The 26,079-nt window shown below is 38.5% G+C and overlaps 2 pseudogenes; both read left to right on the top strand.

The window, feature by feature from the left end:
* LOC124974537 (flavin-containing monooxygenase 5-like) overlaps positions 1–23,063 on the top strand; it is a 35,697-nt pseudogene extending 12,634 nt beyond the window's left edge.
* Positions 23,064–24,832: 1,769 nt separating this feature from the next.
* LOC124974538 (5'-AMP-activated protein kinase subunit beta-2-like) overlaps positions 24,833–26,079 on the top strand; it is a 58,290-nt pseudogene continuing 57,043 nt past the window's right edge.

Genomic DNA, 26,079 nt, shown 5'->3' on the forward strand with positions numbered 1-26,079 from the left:
GATGTAGATGGTAAAAATTTTCTACCATTCTGAGAGCTCTTTTGATTACTTTCTTTGTGTGAAGTAGCTTTTTATTTGATACCATTCCATTTATTGATTCTTGATTTTACTTCTGCTTTAGGAGTCTTAAGGAGGATGTAGGCTCCTAAGCAGACATGATAGAGAGTTGGGCCTACTTTTTCTTCTACTAGGGGCAGGGTGTTTAGTCTAATGCCCATATCAACAAAACCTTTTCATGGGGCAGCCTCTGAAACTGTGAGAAATCCAAACATAATAGCAAAAGAATGCCACGTGGCTAGATGGCCATTTGTAAAGAGGTGAATGGAGGAGAGTTAAGTCTCAAAATAGAGAGAAGTCAGATGACTTTGAAGTTTTTTCTAAAGAAGAAATTCTCTGATCCTGTAATTATTATAATAAAATTTGTTATCATTACTAGTATTTAATTAAAACTATTCAGTGTTTTCATTGGAATTATAGCTTACTCTTTACTAGTGAGATCCTCGTGATGTCAGAGGGAAAAAAATATAGTGCTATATAGTTAATAGGTAAAAACCATCTTTCTAAATGTCTGACATTTCTTAATTTCTTACAGTCTATGCAGTAGATCATGTACTATTTAAGAGCAGTGGACCACCAAATGCAAGGTCCCATGGTTGTCTTAATTCAAGTCATGCTAAATGGATATTTTAATTAGATCAATTCAGTAAGGTGAGAAAAATTCATTAACATAGGCCATGGCATCTTAGTATGCTTGAAGCATACTCTTATTCCATGGACTCTTATTCCATGCCCAAGTAACTTGTGAAGAGAAATTGGAAACATGAGTATTTGGAAGAATCTGCATTATGGGTATGAGAGTAGGTGATCTGAAGGAAAATGTACAAAAATTTCAGGTTCTTATGGTAGAATCCTAGCACACATTCTTCCAGCTTTTGCAAAAAAGAAATCTTCAAAGAATCCCTATGACTTTACCAAACTTGCAACAGGAACACTGAGTTTTTTATTCTAGCCATGAATTACCTGTCTACCTACCAAATTCTTGTCTTTCTCATCCCTGAATTTTATCTTCACTAAGTTTATCTTTGACCTAGTTTCTCCTAGTCTTTCAAGCCTGCCCAGTTCAGTCCATCCTCTTCTTTGGTCTGTAGTCCCTCTACTAAATTCCATTTTCTTTCTTCCTTCATTCTCTGGAATTATTTCCCTCTTGTCAAGGGAAATATTCCACCCTTTTCTGTAACACTGAACCCACATTCTTGCTATGAATGAAATCAAGTTTCTTTGTTCTTTGCCTGTTTTGGAGTCTCACAAGGGTCCTTTCATTCAGCAACTTTCTTTCCTTGAAAACCATATCAAGTTATACCAATTCTTTGTATTACCAGAAGGTATAATATCATAGGGTGACATTTAGGTTCCACCACAGATTGGTCTAACCTGCTTTTTCAGGTTCATTTTTTACTAGTCTTTACCACACATCAAGTCTTTTAGAAGCACTGGATGACTTACTCACTAAGTAACAACATAGCAGATATTCTTTTAACCAGAGCTTTTATTTCTGATGATCTCTTCTTAGTATGCTCTCCCTTTACTTTCTGTTTATATAGGACAAACCTATGCATATTTTCTCCCTCCTTTATTAGTATATTGAAAGCTCTTTAAATAATCATGTTTATTTACATTTCTAGTCCAAGGCTAGACCAATGCCTAGCACATAGAAGGTATCTAATAAATGTCACTTCTAATGAATACAGTATGGCCTTCAAGCAAATGAAGTTCTGAATTCTGTAGTACAAACTTCATAAGATCTCAGGTTATCAAGTGCCTTGGCCAATTTCTCTTCATGTTAAAAGGCTGAACTTGTCTGGAAGACCAGTATGGCAGTCATATCTCTTTTCTCTTGTAACATTATAACAAAATGTGCAGGGCAAGTCAGGATTTCAGAAAATCAGGATTACACAAATACAATATGCCTTACTCCTGAGAGTAGACCTTGAAAGACTCATTACCCTAGAACTTAATTTAGGCTCTCTTCATTTCCACATTGTCTTGGGACCCTGGGAAAATAAACTTCAATTTCTCACTGTTCTTCAACAACATTGTTCAGCAAACATTTACTTATCTCTCAGTGTATATGATCTCCTAGGTGTAGAAAAAAACAGCAAAACAGAAAATCCCTATTTTTATGGAACTCAGAGTCATAGAAGGAGGACAAGCAAGAAACATTTAATGTGTTCATTCAGTTCACAGATATTTACTGCATCCTAAGCAGATGGTCTAGTAACAAAGTAGAGGAGCTACTATGGGAACAGTGGCCAACAAGTACCCAATTCTTCCATGACTATACACTAAAAGAAAAAGGAAATTTTGATATATGAGTGGGAATATCACCAATATTTATTTAAAGTTAGGGGAAAATGACAGTAAATTGAGTTCTGAGTATTACAAGCAATTGAGAATGTTGGGAAATAATGTTATAGAAATTAAGGAGGAGGGAGTTTCAAGATGGCGGCCTAGAGGGCAGCTGCATTTCACGTTGCTCCAGGATGCAGGATTCAAAAGAGGAGATAGTGAGAGACTTGGGACCAACTCAAAGCCGCTGGGTGAGTCTCTCCCGTTGGGGAGGCATCCCGGATGGGGCGGTAGCCCCGGAACGCAGGGAATTTGTGAAGTAGAGTTGCTCGGTGAGACGCCCCTTCCCCCACTGGAGAGGTAAACATGGACAACTGGGATCATCGTAGAGGAGGCGGCTCAGCACAGCGCTTGGACTCGAAGCAACCACTGGGGCTCTGGGTGGCTGCCTGAGGAGGAGCTGCGTGGTGAGCTGTTTAGACTCAGAGTAATCACTTCTGAACACCGGGGGGTTGCCCGGAGGAACTGGAGAAGCACGGTGGGTCGCTTGGTCTAGGAGTGACTGCATCAGAGCCACAGGTGGTTGCCAGCGGAGGAGCTGCATCGTGAGCTGTTTGAACTCAGAACAACCACTTCGGAACACCCGGGGGGTTGCCCGGAGGAAGAGGAGAAGCACGGTGGGTCACTTGGTCTAGGAGTGACTACATCAGAGCCACAGGCGGTTGCCAGAGGAGGAGGCGAGTGGTGAGTTGATTGCACTCAAAGCGACCGCTCCTGAACACCGGTGGCCTGCCTGGAGGAGGAGCACGGTGGGTCACTTGGTCTCAGAGCCACCACCCCTGAACACCTGGGGGGCTACCCTGAGGAGGAGGAGGAGGAGGAACAGGGCGGGTCACTTGAACTCGGAGTGACTGCCTAGGGCTACAGGCGGTTGGCGGGAGGAGGAGACGCGAAGTGAATTGCTTGGGCTCCTAGTGACTGCTGTCGGAAACCGGGCAGCTGTCCAGTGGAGGAGGTGTGTGGCGGGTCTCTGGGTATCGGAGCTATTGTACAGGGCTCCAGGTGGCAGCTCAGAGGAGGAGCCACATAGCCAGGCGATTACGTGCAGAGTAGGGTCCCAGGAGCTAGGTGGCTTCTTGCTGGAAGAGTTACACAGAGACACGCCTAGGGGCGGAGCGAAGTTTCCAGGACTGCGGGCAGATTATCTGGGAGAGGCAGCCTAAGGAGACTCCCCAGCGGAGGGTGAGGCTCCCAGGCCCAGGAGGTAGGTCCGGGCCCCTGGGAACGTTGCAGAGGAAGACAGCCCAGCCCAGGCGGTACTTGTAGATTGAGGGGAACCTCTAGGAGAGGAACTGACCAGCGAGACGTTCCCAGCGAGTGAGTCTTCCCTACCAGGAGAGGTTTTCCCACAGGGACGGTTAAACCAGAGACACAGGCACAAATAGGCCTTGCCTCAGCCCGCAGCCTAGTTCCCCATTGGATGACCATTGGTCAACAAGTGGAGACACCTCTGACCACTAGCAGGGAATATATGCCACCTGAGGGTCACCACCCTAGAAAGGCAGCTTCTTCGTGGAGCTCCGCATTATCAACTTCCTCCAAGACTTCAGGCTACTGAAGGATAAGATGGGATATACTAGCAATCTTCAGGGACATTATAAGTCGATAGAGGAAATCTGCAATATCTTAATGACCCACTGATTCCTGAACAATATGAGAAATCAAGGGAAGAAAATGCCCCAAATAAATCTACATATTACATCAATAGAATCCAACGACAGCATGGCAGAAGAAATGACAGAAAGGGAGTTCAGAATGTACATAATTAAAATGATTAGGGAAGCAAACGATGAGATGAAAGAGCAAATGCAGGCATTGAATGATGAGATGAAAGAGCAAATGCAGGCATTGAATGATCGCACCAATCGACAGTTAACAGAGCAAATTCAGGAAGCAAAAGATCATTTCAATAAAGAGAGATATTGAAAAAAAAACAAACAGAAATCCTTGAAATGAAGGAAACAATAAACCAAATTAAGAACTCCATAGAAAGCATAACCAATAGGATAGAACACCTGGAAGACAGAACTTCAGATATTGAAGACAAAATATTTAATCTTGAAAACAAAGTTGAACAAACAGAGATGATGGTAAGAAATCATGAACAGAATCTGCAAGAACTATGGGATATCATGAAAAGGCCAAATTTGAGAATTATTGGGATTGAGGAAGGCTTAGAGTAACAAACCAAAGGAATGAACAATCTATTCAGTGAAATAATATCATTAAATTTCCCAAATCTGAAGAATGAAATGGAAAATCAAGTTCAAGAGGCTTATAGGACTCCAAATACACAAAATTACAACAGACCCACACTGAGGCACATTATAATGAAAATACCTAACACACAAAATAAAGTCAGAATTTTAAAGGCTGTGAGAGAAAAGAACCAAATTACATTCAGGGGGAAACCAATACGGATATCAGCAGATTTTTCAATCCAGACCCTAAAAGCTAGAAGGGCCTGGAACAACATTTTTCAAGCTCTGAAAGAAAATGGACGCCAACCAAGAGCCTTATACCCAGCAAAGCTTACCTTCAAATTTGATGATGAAATAAAATCTTGCCATGATAAACAAAAGCTTAAAGAATTTACAAAAACAAAGCCAGCACTACAGAACATTCTCAGCAAAATATTTCATGAGGAAGAAATAAAAAACAAAGAAGCAAATTAGCAAAGGGAGGAATTATCCTAAAGGAAGTGTCAAATAAAGGAGGAACCAAGATGTGTCAAAAAAATAAATAAATAAATAAAATTTTAAATATGAACCAAATGACCAGGAATACAAATCATATCTCAATAATAACCCTGAATGTTAATGGCCTGAATTCATCAATCAAAAGACATAGACTGGCAGATTGGATTAAAAAGAAAGATCCAACAATATGTTGCCTGCAAGAGATTCACCTCATAGAAAGAGATACCCATAGACTAAAGGTGAAAGGATGGGGAAAAACATACCATGCACATGAACTCAGCAAAAAAGCTGGAGTATCCATCCTCATTTCAGATAATGTGGACTGCAAGCCAATGTCAGTCAGAAGGGATAAGGAAGGACATTTCATACTGCTTCAGGGAAGCATAAATCAGCAAGATATAACAATCATAAACATCTATGCCCCAAACAGTGGCTCATCCATGTATGTTAAGCAAATCCTTCTCAATTTTAGAAACCAAATAGACCATAACACAATAATACTAGGTGATTTTAACACACCTCTCTCACCACTGGACAGATCTTCCAAACAAAAATTGAACAAAGAAACCATAGATCTCAATAACACAATCAATAATTTAGACTTAACAGACATTTATAGAATATACCATCCAACCAAGAGCGAATACACTTTCTTCTCAGCAGCACATGGATCCTTCTCTAAAATAGACCATATATTATGCCACAAAGCTAATGTCAGCAAATACAAGAAGATAGAGACACTACCTTGTATTCTATCAGATCATAATGATTGAAGTTAGAAATAAATGAAACAGTAAAAAACAGAAACTACTCCAACACCTGGAGATTAAACAATATGCTATTATATGGTGAATGGATAACAAAAGATATTAGGAAGGAAATTAAAAAATTCTTAGAGGTAAATGAGAACAAAGAAACATCATATCAAAATCTCTGGGACACTATGAAAGCAGTACTTAGAGGAAGATTTATTTCATGGAGCGCATTTAATAAAAGAAGTAAAACTCAAAAAATAAATGACCTAACACTACAGCTCAAAGCCCTAGAGAAAGAAGAACAGACCAATACCAAAAGTAATAGAAGACAGGAAATAGTCAAACTCAGAGCTGAAATCAACGAAATTGAAACAAAAGAAACAATACAAGAAATTGACAAAATAAATAGTTGGTTCTTCAAAAAAATAAACAAAATTGATAAACCTTTAGCCACACTAACAAAGAGAAGACGAGAGAAAACCCAAATCACTAAAATTCGGAATGAACAAGGAAATATCACAACAGACACGAGTGAAATACAAAACATAATTAGAAGCTATTTTGAAAATCTATACTCCAACAAAATAGAAAATTTTGAACACATCAACAGGTTTCTAAAGACATATGAATTGCCTAAACTGAACGAGGAGGACATACACAATTTAAATAGACCAATTTCAAGTAATGAAATAGAAGAAGTCATCAAAAGCCTACCAACAAAGGAAAGTACAGGACCAGATGGGTTCTCAGCCAAGTTCTACAAAACTTTTAAAGAAGAGCTCATTCCAATACTTCTCAAAGTATTCCATAAAATAGAAGAGGCGGGAACCCTCCCAAACTCATTCTATGAAGCCAATATTACCCTGATACCTAAACCAGACACAGACACATTGAGGAAAGAAAATTTCAGACCAATATCCTTAATGAACATCGACGCAAAAATTCTCAACAAAATTTTAGCAAATCGCATACAAAAACATATTAAAAAGATAGTGCACCATGATCAAGTGGGTTTCATCCCAGGGATGCAAGGTTGGTTCAACATCAGGAAATCAATAAATGTAATTCACCATATCAATAGACTTAAAGTCAAGAATCACATGATTATTTCGATAGATGCAGAAAAAGCATTTGATAAAATACAGTATCCCTTCATACTCAAAACACTAGAAAAAATAGGGATAGTGGGAACATTTCTTAACATTGTAAATGCCATCTACGCTAAGCCCATGGCTAATATTATTCTAAATGGTGAAAAACTGAAAGCATTCCCTCTAAAAACTGGAACAAGGCAGGCATGCCCTCTTTCACCACTTCTATTCAATATCGTCCTTGAAACTCTAGCCAGAGCAATTAGACAGACCAAAGAAATTAAAGGGATACAAATAGGAAAAGAAGAACTCAAACTATCCCTATTTGCTGATGATATGATTGTATACTTAGAGGAACCAGGATATTCCACCAGAAAACTGTTAGATCTCATAAGTGAATTCAGTAAAGTAGCGGGATATAAGATCAATGCACATAAATCTAAGGCATTTCTATACATAAGCGATGAATCTTCAGAAAGAGAAATTAGGAAAACTACCCCATTCACAATAGCTTTGAGGAAAATAAAATACTTGGGAATCAATCTCACAAAAGAGGTGAAAGACCACTACAATGAGAACTACAGAACACTAAAGAAAGAAATTAAAGAAAACCTTAGAAGATGGAAAGATCTCCCATGTTCTTGGATAGGAAGAATTAATATTGTCAAAATGGCCATACTACCAAAAGTGCTATACAGATTCAATGCAATTCCAATTAAAATCCCAATGATGTACCTTACAGAAATAGAGCAAGAAATTATGAAATTCATCTGGAAGAATAAAAAAACCAGAATAGCTAAAGCAATCCTTGGCAGAAATAGTGAAGCAGGGGTTATCGCAATACCAGATCTTCAACTCTACTACAAAGCAATAGTAACAAAAACGGCATGGTATTGGTACCAAAATAGAAAGGTGTATCAATGGTACAGAATAGAGAACATGAACACAAACCCAAATAAATACAATTTTCTCATACTAGACAAAGGGACCAAAAATATGCAATGGAGAAAAGATAGCCTCTTCAACAAATGGTGCTGGGAGAATTGGAAATCCATATGCAACAGATTGAAACTAAACCCATATCTCTCACCATGCACAAAACTAAACTCAAAATGGATTAAGGATCTCAGAATCAGACCAGAGACCTTGCATCTTATAGAAGAAAAAATAGGTCCAGATCTTCAACATGTCGGCTTAGGACAAGACTTCCTCAACAGGACTCCCATAGCACAAGAAATAAAAGCAAGAATTAATAACTGGGATAGGTTCAAACTAAAAAGCTTTCTCTCAGCAAAGAAAACTATCAGCAATGCGAAGAAAGAGCCTACAGAGTGGGAGAAAATCTTTGCCAATCATACTTCAGATAGAGCACTAATCTCCAGAATCTATAAAGAACTCAAAAAACTCTACACCAAGAATGCAAGTAATCCAATCAACAAATGGGTTAAGGAAATGAATAGACACTTCACAGAAGAAGATATACAAGCAATCAACAAACATATGGAAAAATGTTCAACATCTCTAGTAATAAGAGAAATGCAAATCAAAACCACCCTAAGATTCCATCTCACCCCAAATAGAATGGCGATTATCAAGAATACGAGCAACAACAGGTGTTGGCGAGGATGTGGGGAGAAAGGTACACTCATACATTGCTGGTGGGGCTGCAAATTAGTGCAGCCACTCTGGAAAGTAGTATGGAGACTCCTTAAAAAACTTGGAATGGAACCACCATTTGACCCAGCTATCCCACTCCTTGGCCTATACCCAAAGGATTTAAAATCAGCATATTACAGACATACAGCCACATCAATGTTCACAGCTGCTCAGTTCACAATAGCCAGATTGTGGATCCAACCTAGATGTCCTTCAATTGATGAATGGATAAAGAAAATGTGGTATATATATACAATGGAATATTACTCTGCCATAAAGAATGATAAAATTATGGCATTTGCAGGCAAATGGATGAAACTGGAGAATATCATGCTAAGTGATATAAGCCAATCTCAAAAAACCAAAGGATGAATGATATCGCTAATAAGTGGATGAGGACACATAATGGGGGGTGGGAAGAGTTAGTGTTAGGGTTAGAGTTAGGTTTAGGGAGGGGGCAAGAATGGAGGAAGGAAGGACTGTATAGAGGTAAAAGAGGGGTAGGAGGGGTGGGGGGAAGGAAAAAATAACAGAATGAATCAAACATTACCCTATGTAAATTTATGATTACACAAATGGTATGCCTTTACGCCATGTACAAATAGAGAAACAACATGTATCCCATTTGTGTACAATAATAAAAAAAGAGAAATGCAAATCAAAACTGCACTAAGATTCCATAAAAAAAAAAAAAAACATCGAATTGCCTCCACAGATCCCATGTAGCAAGGTGACTGGCCTTCCTAAACTTTGGTAAAAAATTTGAAGGGTTACTCTTTGATTTATCTCTGCACTGAGAAAGAACAAACACCTGTGACACCATATGAAAAATGAAAGAGTAAATTAATCAAGTGCAAGAAATAACAAGCTCTTTCCTCACTCAGATCCCAGATGCCAACAGCAGGAAGTTAAACAAGTCTTCTTTAAAAATATGGCCAGCCAAAGAAGAAAAACAAAGACACTGATCATCAGAGATCTCCTAATTAGAAAGCCCTGTCATATGACCCTATTTTGAAGTCAACAAACCCCATTCATGCATTCCAATTGGCTTATTATACCCACATTTTAAAATATGGATAAGTATTAAAGGTTAACATACATCTAAGAAAAGTTTTAAACATGAAAAACAGAGGCAAAAACACAACAAAATACCTTGAAAGAAACAAACTATGTAAGAGGAGTTCAACAACTTAAAAATATTAATATATTTGGAGAGAAAAAAATAACCAGGAAATAAAACATGATGTTCTAAGTAGGAATATAAGGGGGATATTTTTAAAGTTCTTGAAAATAAAAGTATGAAGTGAGAAATTAAATTAGCAGCCTGGAAGAAAGATGAAGTTTAAAGGAGAACAAAAATGTCCACGAAATGAAAAAGAGAAAATAAAAAGAAGGTTATCATCAATGATAAAACTGAAGAAAGATTTCTAGAGCTAAGAACATGAATGTCCAGAATGAAAAGATCCATCAAGATTCTATCACAACATATGAAAATAGTCCTACTTCAGGGCATGTCATCATGAAATTTCAAAACACCAGTTTTTAAACATTGTGTAAACTTGGAAAGAAAATCACCTAGGTCATATACAAAAGATCAAAAATCAGAATGTTGTTTCATTTTTGCATAGCAATTTTGCAAATAGAAGAAATATAATCATTAAATCCAGGGAAAGTAAATGAGTTTTGCAAGAAGGCAATCACTGCTAACTTATGCAAGACTTGAATTGCATTTAAATAGCATAGTAGTAAAAGTACTAAACACTGATCTACCAAAATTAAAATGTAATTACTAGGTTGAGATATATGAAATTCTTGTTTTGGGGTCTGGGGTTGTAGCTCAGTCAGGGCACTTACCTAGTGTATGGTATTTGAGGCACTGGGTTCAATCCTCAGCACCACATAAAAATAAATAAATAAAATAAAAGTATTATGTCCATCAAAAAAAAAGAAAGAAAAAAAAGAAATTAAGGAAAATGAAGTCAGGGGTATTCATAGAGGTGATATCAAGAAAGTTCTTGACTGCCATGCAAGTAATTTTTTTTTAAATGTACACTTTAAAGAACCACTGAAAGATTTTAATTGGGACAGGAGAACTCCAGTCAGATTTGCAAAGTAGAATACATGTTAGAGGGAGTAAAATGGAACGTCAGTCCAAGTAAGACCTCATGAAGCCTTTAAACCAAAGTAAAGGCAATGTAAATGAATAGAAGGAGACAAACTTGAATGAAACTTCATAGGAACTTTTAAAAGGATTTGGTGGCAGAATACATTTGGGGATAATAGAGAAAAGAATCTGCCCAGGTGCTGTGCCATTATTGTAAGCTAGGAATATAAAAAGGGGGAAAAGATTTGGAGGGAAATAAGAAATATGATACAATATGTGTCTAAACAAGATAATACTGAAAGTTAATTAATTCAATGAGAACTGCATCACAGAATGCTGTAAATATATTTGTCCATCAAATCTTAACAGATTTTTGTTATTGTTTATGAACTGACTCTCTGTCACCACCAAGAAATCTCTATCCCCTACTCCTCCTTAAAGTTTCAAGCTAATAAATGCAAGATTTACTTGCATTCATTTACTCCCTCTGACATATTTTCTAAATTGCAAATCTGATTTGAGTTCTCTTCCAGTCAAAATCCTTCAGTGGTTTTCTATGACCTACATTAAATGCAAATTTCTTGCAGCCAAGAAATTTCTTGATATCACCTCTATGAATACCCTGTAAGAAGTAATTGGAAATAAGCTCTCAAAATGTATTTCTTGAGCATCATAAAAGACCTGTGATTAACTTCAAAGGAAACATTCCCATTCTTCCTTATTCATTTATAAGTAATAATTTCTGTAGCTAAAATGAGAAAAGACTTCAAAAAAACAGAGTAAGCTCTGAGTATTGAATTTCTGACTTCTGTGATTTGGGAGGTGCATATCAGGGTAGTTAATGCAGCATGCCCAGAAAAGGGCAACTAGAATGACAGAAAATATAAAACCTGTTATATAAGGAACCTGTGCTGGTTAGCCAGATAATAAGAAAATTAAAGTAGTTATGACAGGTGCTTTTCATATATTTTAAGACCTGTCACGTGTTGAAATTCATTTCTGTGACTCCAGAAGGAAGAGCTAGTTCCAATGATGCAAGTAGGATAGAAGTAGATTTGGAGATCAGTACAAAAAATAATGTTCCAGCAACTACAGCATCAATTATATCATCTCCTTAGATGGCAGTGAGATCTCCAAGACCAGAGACTTTTAAGGAGGAATGAGATGATCACTTGATATTGTATTGTAGAAAGAAGGATTGGACTAAGTAAGACACATTCTTGTACTGAAATTCTACATTTCAGTATTTTATAGAGTAACACTTTAGGATTGTGGTTTAAATTTTCTCCATGGCATAGAGCCTACATATCTGGTCATAAGACTATATATCTGGGCAAAGGCTAATTGAGCTAGAGTTGTTTATATGAACTTAAATGTGATTCTGCCTTTGTCTAGCCATGTCCTTGGTGTTAGATCCTACTACAGGAACTGTTTGTACATTAATACTTAAATTTATTTGTCAAGATTGGGTATTATGAGTTACCTTTGGCCTTACCCTCCACACAAACTCCTATCTAATAAAAGAGAATAGAAGGTGAGGCTTATCTTCCATAGGACTTTAGTATAAAATGTGATTGAGAATTTATGTTTACTTCCTTTACTTTCCATTGTATAAAAGACATTTGTTATTAAGATACTTGTGTAGGTGAATTTCTCCAGTCCCCTCCTTTTTAGAGATGGTGTTTTATTACATTGCTCAGACTGATTGAACCCCTGGACTCAAATTATCCTCCTACTTCAGCCCCCCAAATGCTGGGATTGCAGGATGTGTCACCACATCCAACTTGCCTTTGACCTTGTATCTCATTTTCCATGTGCTTTTAAGACCATTTGTCATTTCCATGTGTCCATATTTCATTTACCAAATCAAAGACTATTTTAGGGAGGAGCCAGGTATTTGTTGGAAAGCAGAGTACACTAATCATGTTAAGACAAAGCAGAATAAAGTAAGCTACACATATTGATACAGGAGAATATTCTTTATCTGAAATGCTTAGGATGACAGGTGATTTGAACTTCATGTATTTTCAGAGTTTGAAATATTTGCATATATATAATGGCCTATCTTGGAGATGGAACCCAAATCTAAAAATAAAATTTACTTATTTTTCATATGTACCTTATAAACATAGCAATAAGGTAATTTTATAAAATAGTTTTAATGTAACTGTTTTTTGACTGTGAGCTATCACATAATGTCAAGTGCTGAATTTTCTACTTGTGGCATCTTGTCAGTGTTCAAATAGTATTGGGGTTTGGAACATTTCAGATTTGTGTTTTTCCAATTAGGTATGCTCTACTTATTATATTTTGATGGTGGCAGGATCAGGTAATCAAGCAAACTATAATCTCTTTTGGTACAGAAAATTATTCTATATTTCTTTGAATTTCTCATAACACAGTAATTGTTAATAGGATCATTGTTTCTAACTGAGGTAATTTACACTCAAATTTTAATTTTTTTTTCTTAAGGGCTAAAAAAATTTTCCTCACAAAGTGAAATGATGGCAGGTATAAGTAAAATTCAAGAGAAATGGCAAAAAGATAAGAAATTCTCCCAGGATGATGTATGGTAACTCTTTCTACATATTTCTTAATACAAACAATATTTTACTACAGTTCAGTTTGCTCTTGTTAATTTGAGAATTCTGATTAAAAATGGAACAATATTGGTGACAACTGAATGGGGAAATATCACTAACAGCTTCAATGCCAGTGAGAAAGGAGAGAAAACTCAAGAAAAGGGTATAAAGACTATGTTTAGGACTTAAAAGAAAAGTTAGGTAGAAAAAACTCATGGAGAAAAAAGTTAGGTGTGTTTATTTTGGGAGGAATTACTTCAAGCAGTAATAGAACTGCCAAAGGAAGGAAGAGTATGTTGAATTAAGGATAATTTTAAATCTGTTAGGTAGATTTACAAATCTGAAGTGACTGCTTTGCTGGCTATAATCAGGTGAATAGCACATTCAGGTTAGACTGGCTTGGAGCATGAAAAGTTCATGTGACATGGAAAGGTAATAACATCAGCTGGCTGCTTAGAGCTTTGGTGAACTCATTGATTTGGATGTCTGAACTTGAGTTCAATCCTAGGGTTACTTTTATTCAGAAAAAGTGGAAATTGATTGTTGAAGTCCCCAAAATGGTGGTTTTCTGCAACTGACTATACTAGCATAACTCCCCTATCTTGGAGGAAGAGAAAGTAATTTTTTATTTAATTTTCTTATCCTTATCAGGTGCTCTCCTATTTTCTTCCTCTCTTTCATTGCCAAAACATCTAAAGTTTCTACATCCTTTGCTCTCAGGCCTCTCCCCTTTTTTCCCCAGAGTCCATGCATTTTAAACTCATCTCCTTACTCCTACACTATTCCCTTGAAATTCATCCATGACCAGGTTCCAATCTCTCACTACTGAGCTTGGCATTTTTAAACCTTTTCCCTTGGAGTGCTTTCTTTCCCTTATTTTCTGGCACTAAACTCTTTTATTTGGACTTTTCTGCTGTCCTTCCTTTGACTTATTCTTGTCCCACCACCTTCTGACTATAATCAGTCCCCAAGGATATAATTTAAACTTTATTAAGGGTTGACAGTTACATTCAACATTTCATGTACATGGAGCTTATTTAATCCTCGAAACAATTCTGCAAGGCGGGAACTAGTGAATCCTTCCGTGAAACCTTCATGAAAACTCCAGCTCTTGACCTACTGCTATAAGATAAATTAAAAAATGCATACAAACACCTGAGTTAATATCATCTCCAGAAATCAAAGATCTCAAATTCTGTCCTATTTAATCTCTTCAAAACTCCAGCCCCATTTTGATAAAGTAATACTTGACCATCTATCAGTTCCTTCAGAATTCCATATCAAGAATTCTACCTAAAATTTATTTTCTAATCATTTTTTTCCTGTCCTTGGTTTTGGATCCCTCAATCAGCTTAATTTGACTTTCCTCTTATTTCCTATGTGTTCTGTTGTTCTTTCTTTTTATTAAAGTAGCATGTGAAAGTCTCCTATTCACACTTCTTCCACATAATTTACTGTTCACCACATTTTCCCACTAAAATGTCTCTTTAGCTCTCCAAAATAACTTGGTATAATCATTTTATCTGGTTCCATCTGTAGGACCACTTCTTTTTGTAGGATAAATCACCCTCCCTTATCCTTTCAGGATTCCAAGTTAACATTTTCCCTGGGAAGACCTGATCTGTGAACACCCACGACCCCACCACCATTGCCCTCATAAAATAATTGAGAATCCCATGTTTGAGAATTTTTGTGGTGAGTTCTCTCTTTTGCCTCAGTCTTCTGAATCTGGAATGCTGTCCATTCTTGTTTTCTACTAATTTAGGCATTGACCATAAATATTCTTTGACAAATTCCTGCTTTATTCTTTCACTTTGTTGCTGTTCCCTAATTTTTAATATTTTTCTTTGTTCTCATCTATATCTTTCACATCCTTCAAGGGCCTAGTATAGCCCTCTCTTAAGTGCCCATTTTTACATTTCTATTATCAATCAAACCCACAATATTTAGCAAAACCCTTGAGTTCTGTTATGTGTATACATATCTTATCTCTTACTAGTAGATTTGTAAGATCTTTAAGGATGGTGACAGATATCTTTTATTCACTATTTACTACAGTTAATAGTCCAATATAAAATCAATACCAGCAATTAGAAATCACTGATTGATTGATCATATAATTTATTGCTTTGTTGATAGGCCATGACTTCTATCTTCTCTACTTTTGGGTACATGAAGAGCCAATATCATACCATTCAGGGAGTCTACATGGATAGCATGGAAGGGATTACTGTTTTGGTGGGAGTCAAGCCTAATCTGTCTCTGCCCTTCACTGACCCCAAGCTAGCATTACAGTTATTTTTGGGACCCTGTACTCCACTCCACTTTCATCTACATGTCCCTGGAAAGTGGGATGGGGTTTGAAAAACCATCTTAACCACAGATGATCATATCAGGAAGCCTATGAAGACAGGAGTAATTGAAAAGAGTAATTCCATAGCTTCAACAAAGACAATGGGCAGGTTTATGCTAGCTGTTATTTTCTTTGAGGTGATTATGGTTTATTTTTAGATGTCTCATTGTCAATGCCTTAACTTTCATTGGGAAGCTCAATCTAGAGATGGCTTCCAAACCTAACAAGATGGAATAACTCTCAGCTTCAAATTTCCCAGAAAATACTTTTATTTCTCCTTCAGAAGCATTGATCCTCTTTCTGCTTTTTTCTACAATAAAATTCTGGGTTTTCATTTGTGTTGATTCATCCCCCCTTACTCTTGTAATCTGTCACTTTTTTCTTTCAATAATTTCTAGACTGTGAGCTCAGGGACTTCTTTATTCATTTTTATATTATGTCCTTAGGCATATTGATTATCAAATATTATGGTTGGGACCCTAAATCAGCATCTCTAAAAAATGTCTGATTCCATGTAATTATTCTGATAGGATTTGATTTTCTATTAAAAACTCAATTTTTGTTTGTTTTTAATATTATAACTAAATATATGTTTTCTGAAAGATAAGATAAATAATGATCTTAAAATAGTTGTCTATGATAAGACATTTTGTTTTACTTACTATTTACTAATGTACCTGATAAGTGGTCTATTTTGCTCCTCTCCTTAAGCAACATGTCTTTATTTTCTTAATAAAGAAATTACTTTCTACTTTCTAGGCTCATAGGTTGTTTTAATAATTTAGCATCAACCCATGGGTTCTAGTTGGTTTAGACAATTGGGATTTTTTAAAGTAGCTGTCCTACCTTTTTTGATCTCTTAGTTCCCAGATTGAATCTAATCAGAGTTTTACTTTAGGAAATAAGTAGCTGCCAACTATTGTAATGTGAACTATAAATGTATTTTGTCTCCTTCTACTCTAATTTTCTCCCATTCCTTCAAGTAGATTCTAAGTAATAAGAATTCAAAAAAGTTATGTCTAAAACATAGGAATATTTTCCTAATACCTCTTTTTCTTATGTCATACTGTGTAGTTCTCAAAAACAGAGTAAAGAAATAGAAAGCAGAAACTTGGGTTTACATCCAGTGCTGCTGCTGATATTTTTTTTCTCATATGTTGAAGTTTTGCTTTGCTCTAATTCATGAGAAATTGTCAGCTGCCACGCACAATGAACTCCATAGGGAAAGGTGCTGAAAGTACCAGTCAAGTGTATATTCATTAATATCTGTTGTGCAATGTGTTTATAAGTTTGGATTGCTGCCAATTTTTTAACTACAGAATAAATTTGAACAAATAAAAGGACATCCAACAAATACAAATGCACATAAGAGAATTAGAAATGTGAGAGCTAAAACTTCTTAATCACATAATTATTTGTTTGTTTTGTTTGTTTGTTTGTTTTGTGGTGCTGGGGATTGAATCCAGGACCTTGTGCTTGCAAGGCAAGCACTGTACCAGCTGAACTATATCTCCATCCCTCACATAATTATTTGGACAACTGCCTATCATTTCACATTTTCAAGAACTAAAGTACTGAAAGTTGATATTATTTCTTAGGTCTTTTCCTTCTCTAATATTTCTGATACAAGGGATTTGTTATCTATTAAAGTAGAACTAGTATTTTTGATCTGCAGATTATTCTTGTTCAAAAGTAAATTGAAGTTCTCTTTGTAAATTTTCTCCTTTTATAATATAAACTTACCTCTGTTTTAGAATGTAAATTAATAATCCTCTAATAATTCCTAATTATTACTAATAACACCCCAATTTCCTCTTTAAAGTGTTTATTTTTAAATTGATTTGTTTTCTATTATGTAAGACTACCAAAAATGAAATCCTCACTCATTTTCTCAACCAAGCTGAAAGCAAGGTGTGAATAGAATATTGCACTGAAAACAACTTAAGATGCAAAGCCTTAGTTATTGATGCATATATACTAATATTCTACTTACATATTTTGCTCTTTATATTAAGATCATATACATGTATTCATATATATTTATGTAAAATTTTTCCAATTGTATTAAATCTGGTTACCAAAGAAAAATGCATTCTTGTAATGACAGAGAGGAAGAAAGTGCTCAAAACAAACTAAACAAGCATATGTCAAAGGGACACCAGAGCCATCATATAGTGGAAAATGTGAACAATAAAATAGATTAACTAGTATTAGAATATAAGACATAAGACATAAAAATACATGAGTCCCATAGTGATATAAACAAATGATTAAATGAATAAATTAATAAATGATATGAAAGAGACAACTCTGCCATTCAAAAGAATTCTGAATTTATATAGTTTCTTCTCAAGGAGATGGAACACAATTTTCTACTTATTAAATGGGCTGCATAGATTGTCTTCCTTCCAAAAATTACAGGATGGATAGGAGGAAAAAGTGACTGCAGTGGAAAAATTTTAAAAATACCACTGCAGTTAGGTGATCAAGATTAACATCAACAGTGATAAGTCATACTGAAGTATGTACCCTTGAAATGATATGACAAGAAGGTCACTTACTTCTGTGGTATTCCTCCCCTAAACCATAATCCAGTTTAACCATGATAAAAGTAACAATAATCTCAAGTTGAGGAATATTCTACAAACTACCTGACCACCTCAAAACTTTCAAGGTCATCAAAAACAAGGAAATTTTTATCAACTGTCACAGTATAGAGGAGCCTAAGGAGATCTGTCATAAAAATGTAATGTGTATTCTGGAATAAAGAGAGGATCAATTTTAAAAATAGGGGAATATAAGTAAAGTAGTTATTTTGATTAATAATAATGTGTCAATGTTGGTTTATGAGTTGTGACAAATGTACCATAATAATGTGTAAACAATAAGGAAGAGTAGGTGTGGCATATCCAAGAACTTTGAAATATTTTTGCAACCTTTCTTAAATCAAAAACTATTTCAAAATTAAAAATTACTTTAAAAATAGAAATGTATTTATTTGATTCAGGATTTGACCCAGAGCTACAGTCTAGTGAAATTTTCTTAGCGGAAGAATATTAAATATACCATTCATTTCTATTACTATGTGTTTACCTGATTACTCTCAAATTAAGTTGATCTAATAAAACATAATCTAACTGAGAAGGAGGATTTGATAAAGTAAAGAGAAACAGCAATGAGGAACTGTAGGCAGCATGAGGAATGAAGAAGACATATACCTCATTTTGCTTTTTCTGTTGATCCTGCTCCCTTGAAGTACTGGCCACCACCTCTCCTCATTGTAGTTATTTTCAGACCCATTTACTCCCCTTCATTCTGTAAATATTTTAGTATCAGGCTTTGTGCCTTTCTCTGTAAACATAACTATTCGTGCAATTGACATTAGTACCTAGGTTATAACTTTCATCAATCCAACATGTTAGTTAAGATTAGCTTTGGCTATATATAATAGAAAATCCCCATAAAATATGTAAACAATACTGATGCTTATTTCCCTCTCATATAAAACAGTCCAGAGGTATACAGGCCTGATGTATAATAGCTCCATAGTTCTTTTTTCTGCTGTATTATTCTCAGCTACCTCACAGTCCAAGGTGACTGCTGGATTTCAGTCATTCAATGAACAGCCACACAGAAGGGAGGAGAAATGTAAGGACATACCATTTATTCTAGCTACCAGGGAAACTAAGAAATGTGTCTTTATATAGAAAGAAAACATACCAAGGTTGTTTAAAAGGAAGAGGGAATGAATATTAAATTGGGCCTTTAACACTGTCTGTCATTCCATTTTTTAGTTCTCTAACCTTATTCCAATAATTTTAAGATCCATCTCACCTCACCTACCTACACCTATTGTCATATATAAGACAGTGCTAATAAATGTAACATCACTGAAATCTCAATGTCAAACATCCTATTCTCCAAACAATCTCTTACCTATTAAGCTCGTCCTCTCTGGCACTTGCTGCCATCAGCCAGTTCTTTGACTCCACTGGGTCCTCCATCAATCTGCTCTTCATTTCTCAGACCAACAGATTTAAAATCCACCACCCAGCATTATAATCCTACCCTGATATGCACTCTCAAATGTTTTGTTGCCCTTCTCCATACCTGCTTGTGAAGCCAGAATTAAGGACAGGTAGTGTAGAAATAGGAAATCGGGTCAATTCGAGGAAATGAAGCCATGAAGCCACCTGCCTTTGGAAGTTGGAGACTGCCCCTGGAAGAATGGAATGTCAAAGATCTCCGGAGCCCATTGATTACCAAATTTACCTGCCTTTATCAAGGACTGCAAGCAAGGAGATGCTAATTAATGCCCCCTGGGCCCTTACCCTCCTGAATCACCTTGGCCCTCCCCCTGCCCTTGGCTTCTCACTTATGCAAAACCGGGCCTAGTCACATAGGCAGGAAGGAGAGAGAGATAAGGGGGGAGAAAACTGGAGAACAAAAGAGACTTTGACCTATAAAAGATGTAGGGTGCGCTCACTTCTTGGGAACTTTAGAACATCAGCCATGGCCCCCTTCTCCCTGCCAGGAGAAGTCTGTATTATTCCCTTTAAATAAACCTGCTTAATATGCTTGCCTTGGCGTGCTTCTCTAGTGCTTAATCTTCAACATTAGAAGAAGCAGAACTCGTCACCGGTAAACGGCGGTATCACTTGGATAAACTTTACCTTTGTTTATGCCTGCACCCAAAAAGCTATATGGTACGACAAAAATACCACTATGGTGAATTGGCTTGTCTTAAATTTATAACCACCAAACATACCTAGACCTTCAGTACAGTCTGCCATTAATACTTAGGTTTTTTAGTCAATTCTCTATCCTATTCTAGTTGATTATTTTACACCTCCTACCTATTCAAACTTCAAATACTTGTCTCCTCTCCTTAGTCAGCTAATCACCATGCTGCTGCTTTTCTTGATCTAAGAGAACAGAAGCAAGGCTCATGATATAGCTCAGTTGGTAGAGTGCTTGCCTCACATGCAAATAAGCCCTGGGTTTAATCCCCAGTCAATCCCCAGGGAAAGACAAAGGAATTGGAGGTGAGAAGGGGGAAAAGTAAGTGTAACCAAAAGGAGGTACTCAGGAAGTCAAGAATGTGGAGGGGTGAGCAAGCAGTTGTGGTAAAATTGCACCTCTTCCCTTAAAGTGTTTTTGATCAACAGCAAGAAGATGAATTCACAAAGAAACAGAGAAAATAATGGGGGGGGTGCAGTGTATGTTAAGTAGAATTTTCAACTTCATAATACAAGAACGGACTTTACAACAAACAGTGCCACTCTCTCAGAAACCATGGCCTGTGTGACTTGGAGTTCTCCAGCTTTGGCTGCCTTCCCCATCACTATGCCTAAATGGCATATCTTGTTAGAAATGTAGTGAGCAGTATTCCTGTACTTTTCACTCATCAAATGTTTACTGAAAGCTTACTCTCTACACAGTGTGTGCAGAATATGAAAAGGGATCAAATCTGGATCTATGCTGTTATCAGCTGTCAAAGAAGTGATTCTCACACTTTAAAATACACTTGTTAAAATAGAAAAAACTCTACACCAAGAATACAAATAATTCAATCAACAAATGGGCAAAGGAAATGAACAGACACTTAACAGAAGATCTACAAGCAATCAACAGATATATAAAACATGTTCACCATCTTTAGTAATAAGAGAAATGCAAGTCAAAACTACCCTAAGATTTCATCTCACCCCAATTAGAATGGCGATTATCAAGAATACAAGCAAAAATAGGTGTTGGCAAGAATGTGTGGAAAAAGGTACACTTATACCTTGCTGGTGGGGCTGCGAATTAGTGCAGCCACTGTGGAAAGCAGTGTGGAGATTGTAAGCTCGGGCGGGCTCAGCGGGCTCAACAGAGGGACCAAATGTAAACTTGGCCGGCTTGGCGGGCACAGTTAGCAGCCAAATAAAATGGGACAGAAAAGTGGCCAAAGCAAGCTTTATTGGCAAGGAGTGCAAAATTAGGGACCCAGTGTCTGAAAAATACCAGTTAAACCCAGGAGGGAGAGAATGTAATCTGATGTTTCTGGCAGCTGTAAGTCACGCAGGGCTTGGATTCTGTCTGTTGTGAGCCTCTTAGAGGTAGGAGTGTGGAGTATGTCCAAGTATGTGACTGAAGGGGTGGTGAGCTGGGCTTTGGCTGGAGAGACTCGATAGCCTTGAGATTCCAGGAAGTTAAGGAGCTGGGCAGTGTGAGTCCGGGAGGCCTTGAGGGATGGGCTGCATAGGAGGAGGTCATTCACATATTGTAGGAGTGTGCTACTTTCCAAATCACAAGTAGCCAAATCCTGAGTTAAGACTTGCCCAAAAAGGTAAGGACTGTCCCAGAAGCTTTGGGGTAAAACTTTCCATGTCAGCTGTTGAGACCTAAAGGATGTAGGATCCTCCCATGTGAAGGCAAGGAGGTAATAGGAGTCAGAGTTTAGGGGAACTATAAAGAATGCATCTTTGAGATCCAGGACTGTTAAGTGGGTGGTAGAAGGGGGAATGTGAGAAGGAAGGTGTAAGGGTTAGGAACCACTGGGTGGATGGGAATAACTGCCTCTTTAGTTAGACGGAGGTCCTGGACCAAGTGATAGGTTCCTGAGGGTTTACATACTGGCAGTATGGGGGTGTTTCAGGGAATTCAGTAGGGATGAGGAGTCCCTGAGTAAGCAACTGGTTTATAATGGGTTTAAGTCCTTCCCTGTGAGTATGGGAAATTGGAAACTGGGGACATGAGGGAAACTTAGCTTGAGGTCTCAGTTGGATAAGGCCTGGCTTGTGGTGAGAGGCTATGACTGGCTTCGAAGTGTTCCAGACTTGGGGGTTGATGAGGTCTGGGGAAACCATAGGGTAGGTGATGTGGGCATGCTAGAGAATGTATGAAACAGAGGTAAAAGAAGGTGAGCACTAGCAGTGTGCCTGGGAAGAAGCTGTAGGGTGGATCCTAGGGGTTGGAGAACATCTCTTCCTAGGATGGGACTGGACAGGAGGGAATAACTAGGAGCGAGTGTGTAAAAGAATGTACCTCCAGGGCACAGGTTAATTTAGCTATTCTGCTTGGGAAGGAGGCTTTTCCATCAATTCCCATAACCAAAACCTGGGAAGGAAATAAGGCTTAGAGTGGGCAGGCAAGGAAAATTATGGACTTACCTGTTACCTGGAGTTTTAACCCTGGGCCTAACTAGGTATAGGAGTCCTTGAGTCCAAGCTCCTTCAATCTTCTGCGAATCCCAAAAGCTCATGGGGAAGGACCACCTGGCTGACCACACCTCTGTGTAGAGACACTGGGGAGAGACCGGCCATAGGGCAGTCACTCTTCCAGGGTCCTGCTTGTTTGCAGGTGGAAAACAGCCTGGTGGGGGGCTGTGGGTTTGGACATTGATGAGCCCAGTGACCTTCATGTCCGCACTTGAAGCAGGCCCCTGGTGGAGGGGGTTGCTGTTTCCCCTTTGAAGCTCTCACTGAAGTCGCAGGCCACAGGGCAGCTACCAAGGCTTGGTATTGGAGTATCACCTTTTTCTGTAAATAAACTTGCCTGGTAAATAAATTTGGCTGAGTTTTGGGGCATTGCAGACTTTCAAGGCCATTTTCACCAGATCTCAGATAGGGGTTTGAGGACCCTCCTCAGCTCACTTGAGTTTTTTTTCTTATGTTAGGTGCTGATTGAAATATGAAGTAGGTTGCTAGCAATCTAGCGTCAGAGGGAGATTTAGGATCCAGTTTAGTATATTTAGTAAGGGCCTCTGTAAGGCTGTTAAGAAACAGCTGGATTCTCATCTGGATTCTGGGTAATTTCTCTCAGTTTATCAAAGTTTACCACCTTATTGGAGACGGCTTGCATGCCTGCTATGAGGTATTGGACCATACAAGCACAATGACGGTGGCTCTGCTGGCCTTCCTGGTAGTTCCAGTTTGGTTCAGTTTTTGGAACCTGCTCCTGTGGATAAAGTTATGTCTGTTAAATAGACTTGGTCAGCGTGGTCCTGTGCTGCCTGTTGGATACTGGGAGTGGAAGAAAGGATATTAAGACTATAAGTTTGGGAAAGATACTCAAAATCCTTACTATAAGTAGAGGAATCAGCAGAGAAAGACCCTAAACAAGAATGGAACATAGATTCATATAACCCTTTTGCACTAGCTATTTCCCAGAGAGGATAAAGAAGCTCTGGGTTAGGCAGTGGGAGAGTCTGATAAAGTTGCCTGTTAGTGTTGATGGGAGGAGGGAACAGACTAGGCAGAAAGACATTCTGAAGTTGGAGGTGGGAGGGGAAGTGGGAGGGCTCTGAGGAGGAAGGGGGGAGGAGCTGCATCCACGGGAGGAGGGGGTCGGGTTTTCGGCTGGAGGACAGGAAGAGGAGGTGGAGTTCTGGCCAGAGCATGGAGGTGGGCAGGGTTTGGGACTGCTCAGGGGAGGAGAATGTGGGTGGTGGAGCAGGTAGAAGGAAGAGTGGGGCAAGCGCCAAATTCCAAAAAGAAAGCTTGCGAATGGTTGCGAGTGCCTTTTGGTGGCCATCTTGAGACCTAAAACATACTGAGGCTTGAATAAAAAAATTAGCTGCTTACGGCTTAAGTTTTCGGAAAGTCCCAGTTTAGTAAAATTACGGTGGATATACCCCAAAGGAGTTTTGGGGTCTAGTGAACTCCCTGTATTTCCCATTAGCCTTCCAATTTCACCCGGACAGGTGTGCCAGAATCAGAAAAGGCGTCCCAGTTCTGACTCCTGCACACCAGAGAATGGCGGGCGGGCTGAAAATCAAGACGTCTCTTTGACTTTCAGGGCCCGAAAAATGGAAACCCAGATCCCTGGCCAGGGGTGCAGCTTCAATTTCAATAACTTTATTGGTGGCCTTGCCTGCCTGATGGCCAAACTGCCCATGATCCCGGGAAGAGGCAGCGCATCGCTGGAGGTAAACAGGGTGTGGGAGTGCTCGCGGTACTCTGGGGGAGTCCCAAGGGCGGGTTTCCAGAGTGGGGGTGGCGGGAGACCCGGGGGACTTGCGGGAGTTCCTGTAGGCCGGGAGGTTGGGGACCACAGGGCACAGTTTCCTGCAGTGGGGATTCCCTTCCCGGGTCCCTAGGCGCAGAGGCAGGGCCGGGGTGCCCTTCACAGGGCCACTGGGGTGTTTGTTCCCTGCCATGTGTAGCTCTCTGCACCAAGTGGCCCCCTAATCGATCTGCAGTCATGGAAAACACCACCAGCGATTGGGTGTCTGGGGAGCGTCACCGCACCAAGGCTGCACGCACGGAGGGTGATGCGGCCATTCCCCGGGCAAGGAGCACAAGATCATGATGGGGAGCACCGGCGACCCAGGCGTCTTCAGCCTGCTGGACTGCAAGGTACTCGTCTTCGCACCCCCTACCGTGGTGGTGCAGCTGCTGCTTGGCTTCTGGACTCCTCCTCCTTTCCTTGACTCCTTTTCATCTCACTAAACTGGGTTACAGGAATATTTTTTTTTAATTAAAGGGATATTTCGGGGAGGGAGGCGTTGGATCGTAAATTCTTCTTGTGGTGCTGCCTCAATATAAGGCACACGTGGAATTCTTGTTTTTTTGGTGGTTTGACCAAGCCTTGAGCCACATATTTACAGCAGGAACCATAGACTTCTCCTCTTCCCTCACCATCCTTGGATCTTCTAACAATTTATAAGTTGTAAACTTTGGTGGAATACTTGAGGGGGTAGATTGTTTGAGCTGCTGGCCCTAGCTCAGTTGCTTACATTTTCCTTGAAATGGCTAAGTGATTTTTTTCCCTGGAATTTTCTGTTTGTTTGGATCCTTTTTGCTCTTTTAGGAACTCTGCACTTTAGGTTCTTTTCCTCTTTGGTATGGCTGTGGACACCCACCACTTATTAACTAGAATACTTGTGCCTAGACTTGGAAATCAATAAAGGGCATCATTTAGTTGACTGTTCAGTTTTTGTCCTATATTTTGTAGTTGTGGTGACTGTGCTTTCAGACCAGCTGTGCTTTCAGGCCAACTTCTCAAGAGGGAGAGCCTGTGATGCCCAGATAGCTCCACTCCACAGCAGTCCTTCAAAATTTTTCCTTAGCCTACAAGCAACAATTCATTGCTTCCCTGAAAACCTTGCTTTCAATTGAAGGAGTTACAGGAAGAGGTCAATTGTATTCCCTCCTAACAGAAAAGGCAGATGGAGCTGACATCAATGTAATTACCATTCTAATGTTTCTAATAACTTCTTTATATATTAACATTTAATTCTCTCTTACAGGCTGTTCAGGGATGAAATAGAAAAATAGAGGGATTGAGGCAATTGGGGGATATGTTTGAGGCTTTATAGAGAAATTAGTTTTATTGGCCACAGCAGTACTACATGGAATTTGGATGCTATGTTTTTTTTTTTTTTTTTTTGGATCCCAATTGAGAACATCAGAACATCATCATAGAGGGAGAAATAAGAGTGGTTGAAA

The sequence above is a fragment of the Sciurus carolinensis genome, unplaced genomic scaffold (assembly GCF_902686445.1).
Source record: "Sciurus carolinensis unplaced genomic scaffold, mSciCar1.2, whole genome shotgun sequence".
NCBI classification, from domain to species: Eukaryota; Metazoa; Chordata; class Mammalia; order Rodentia; family Sciuridae; genus Sciurus; species Sciurus carolinensis.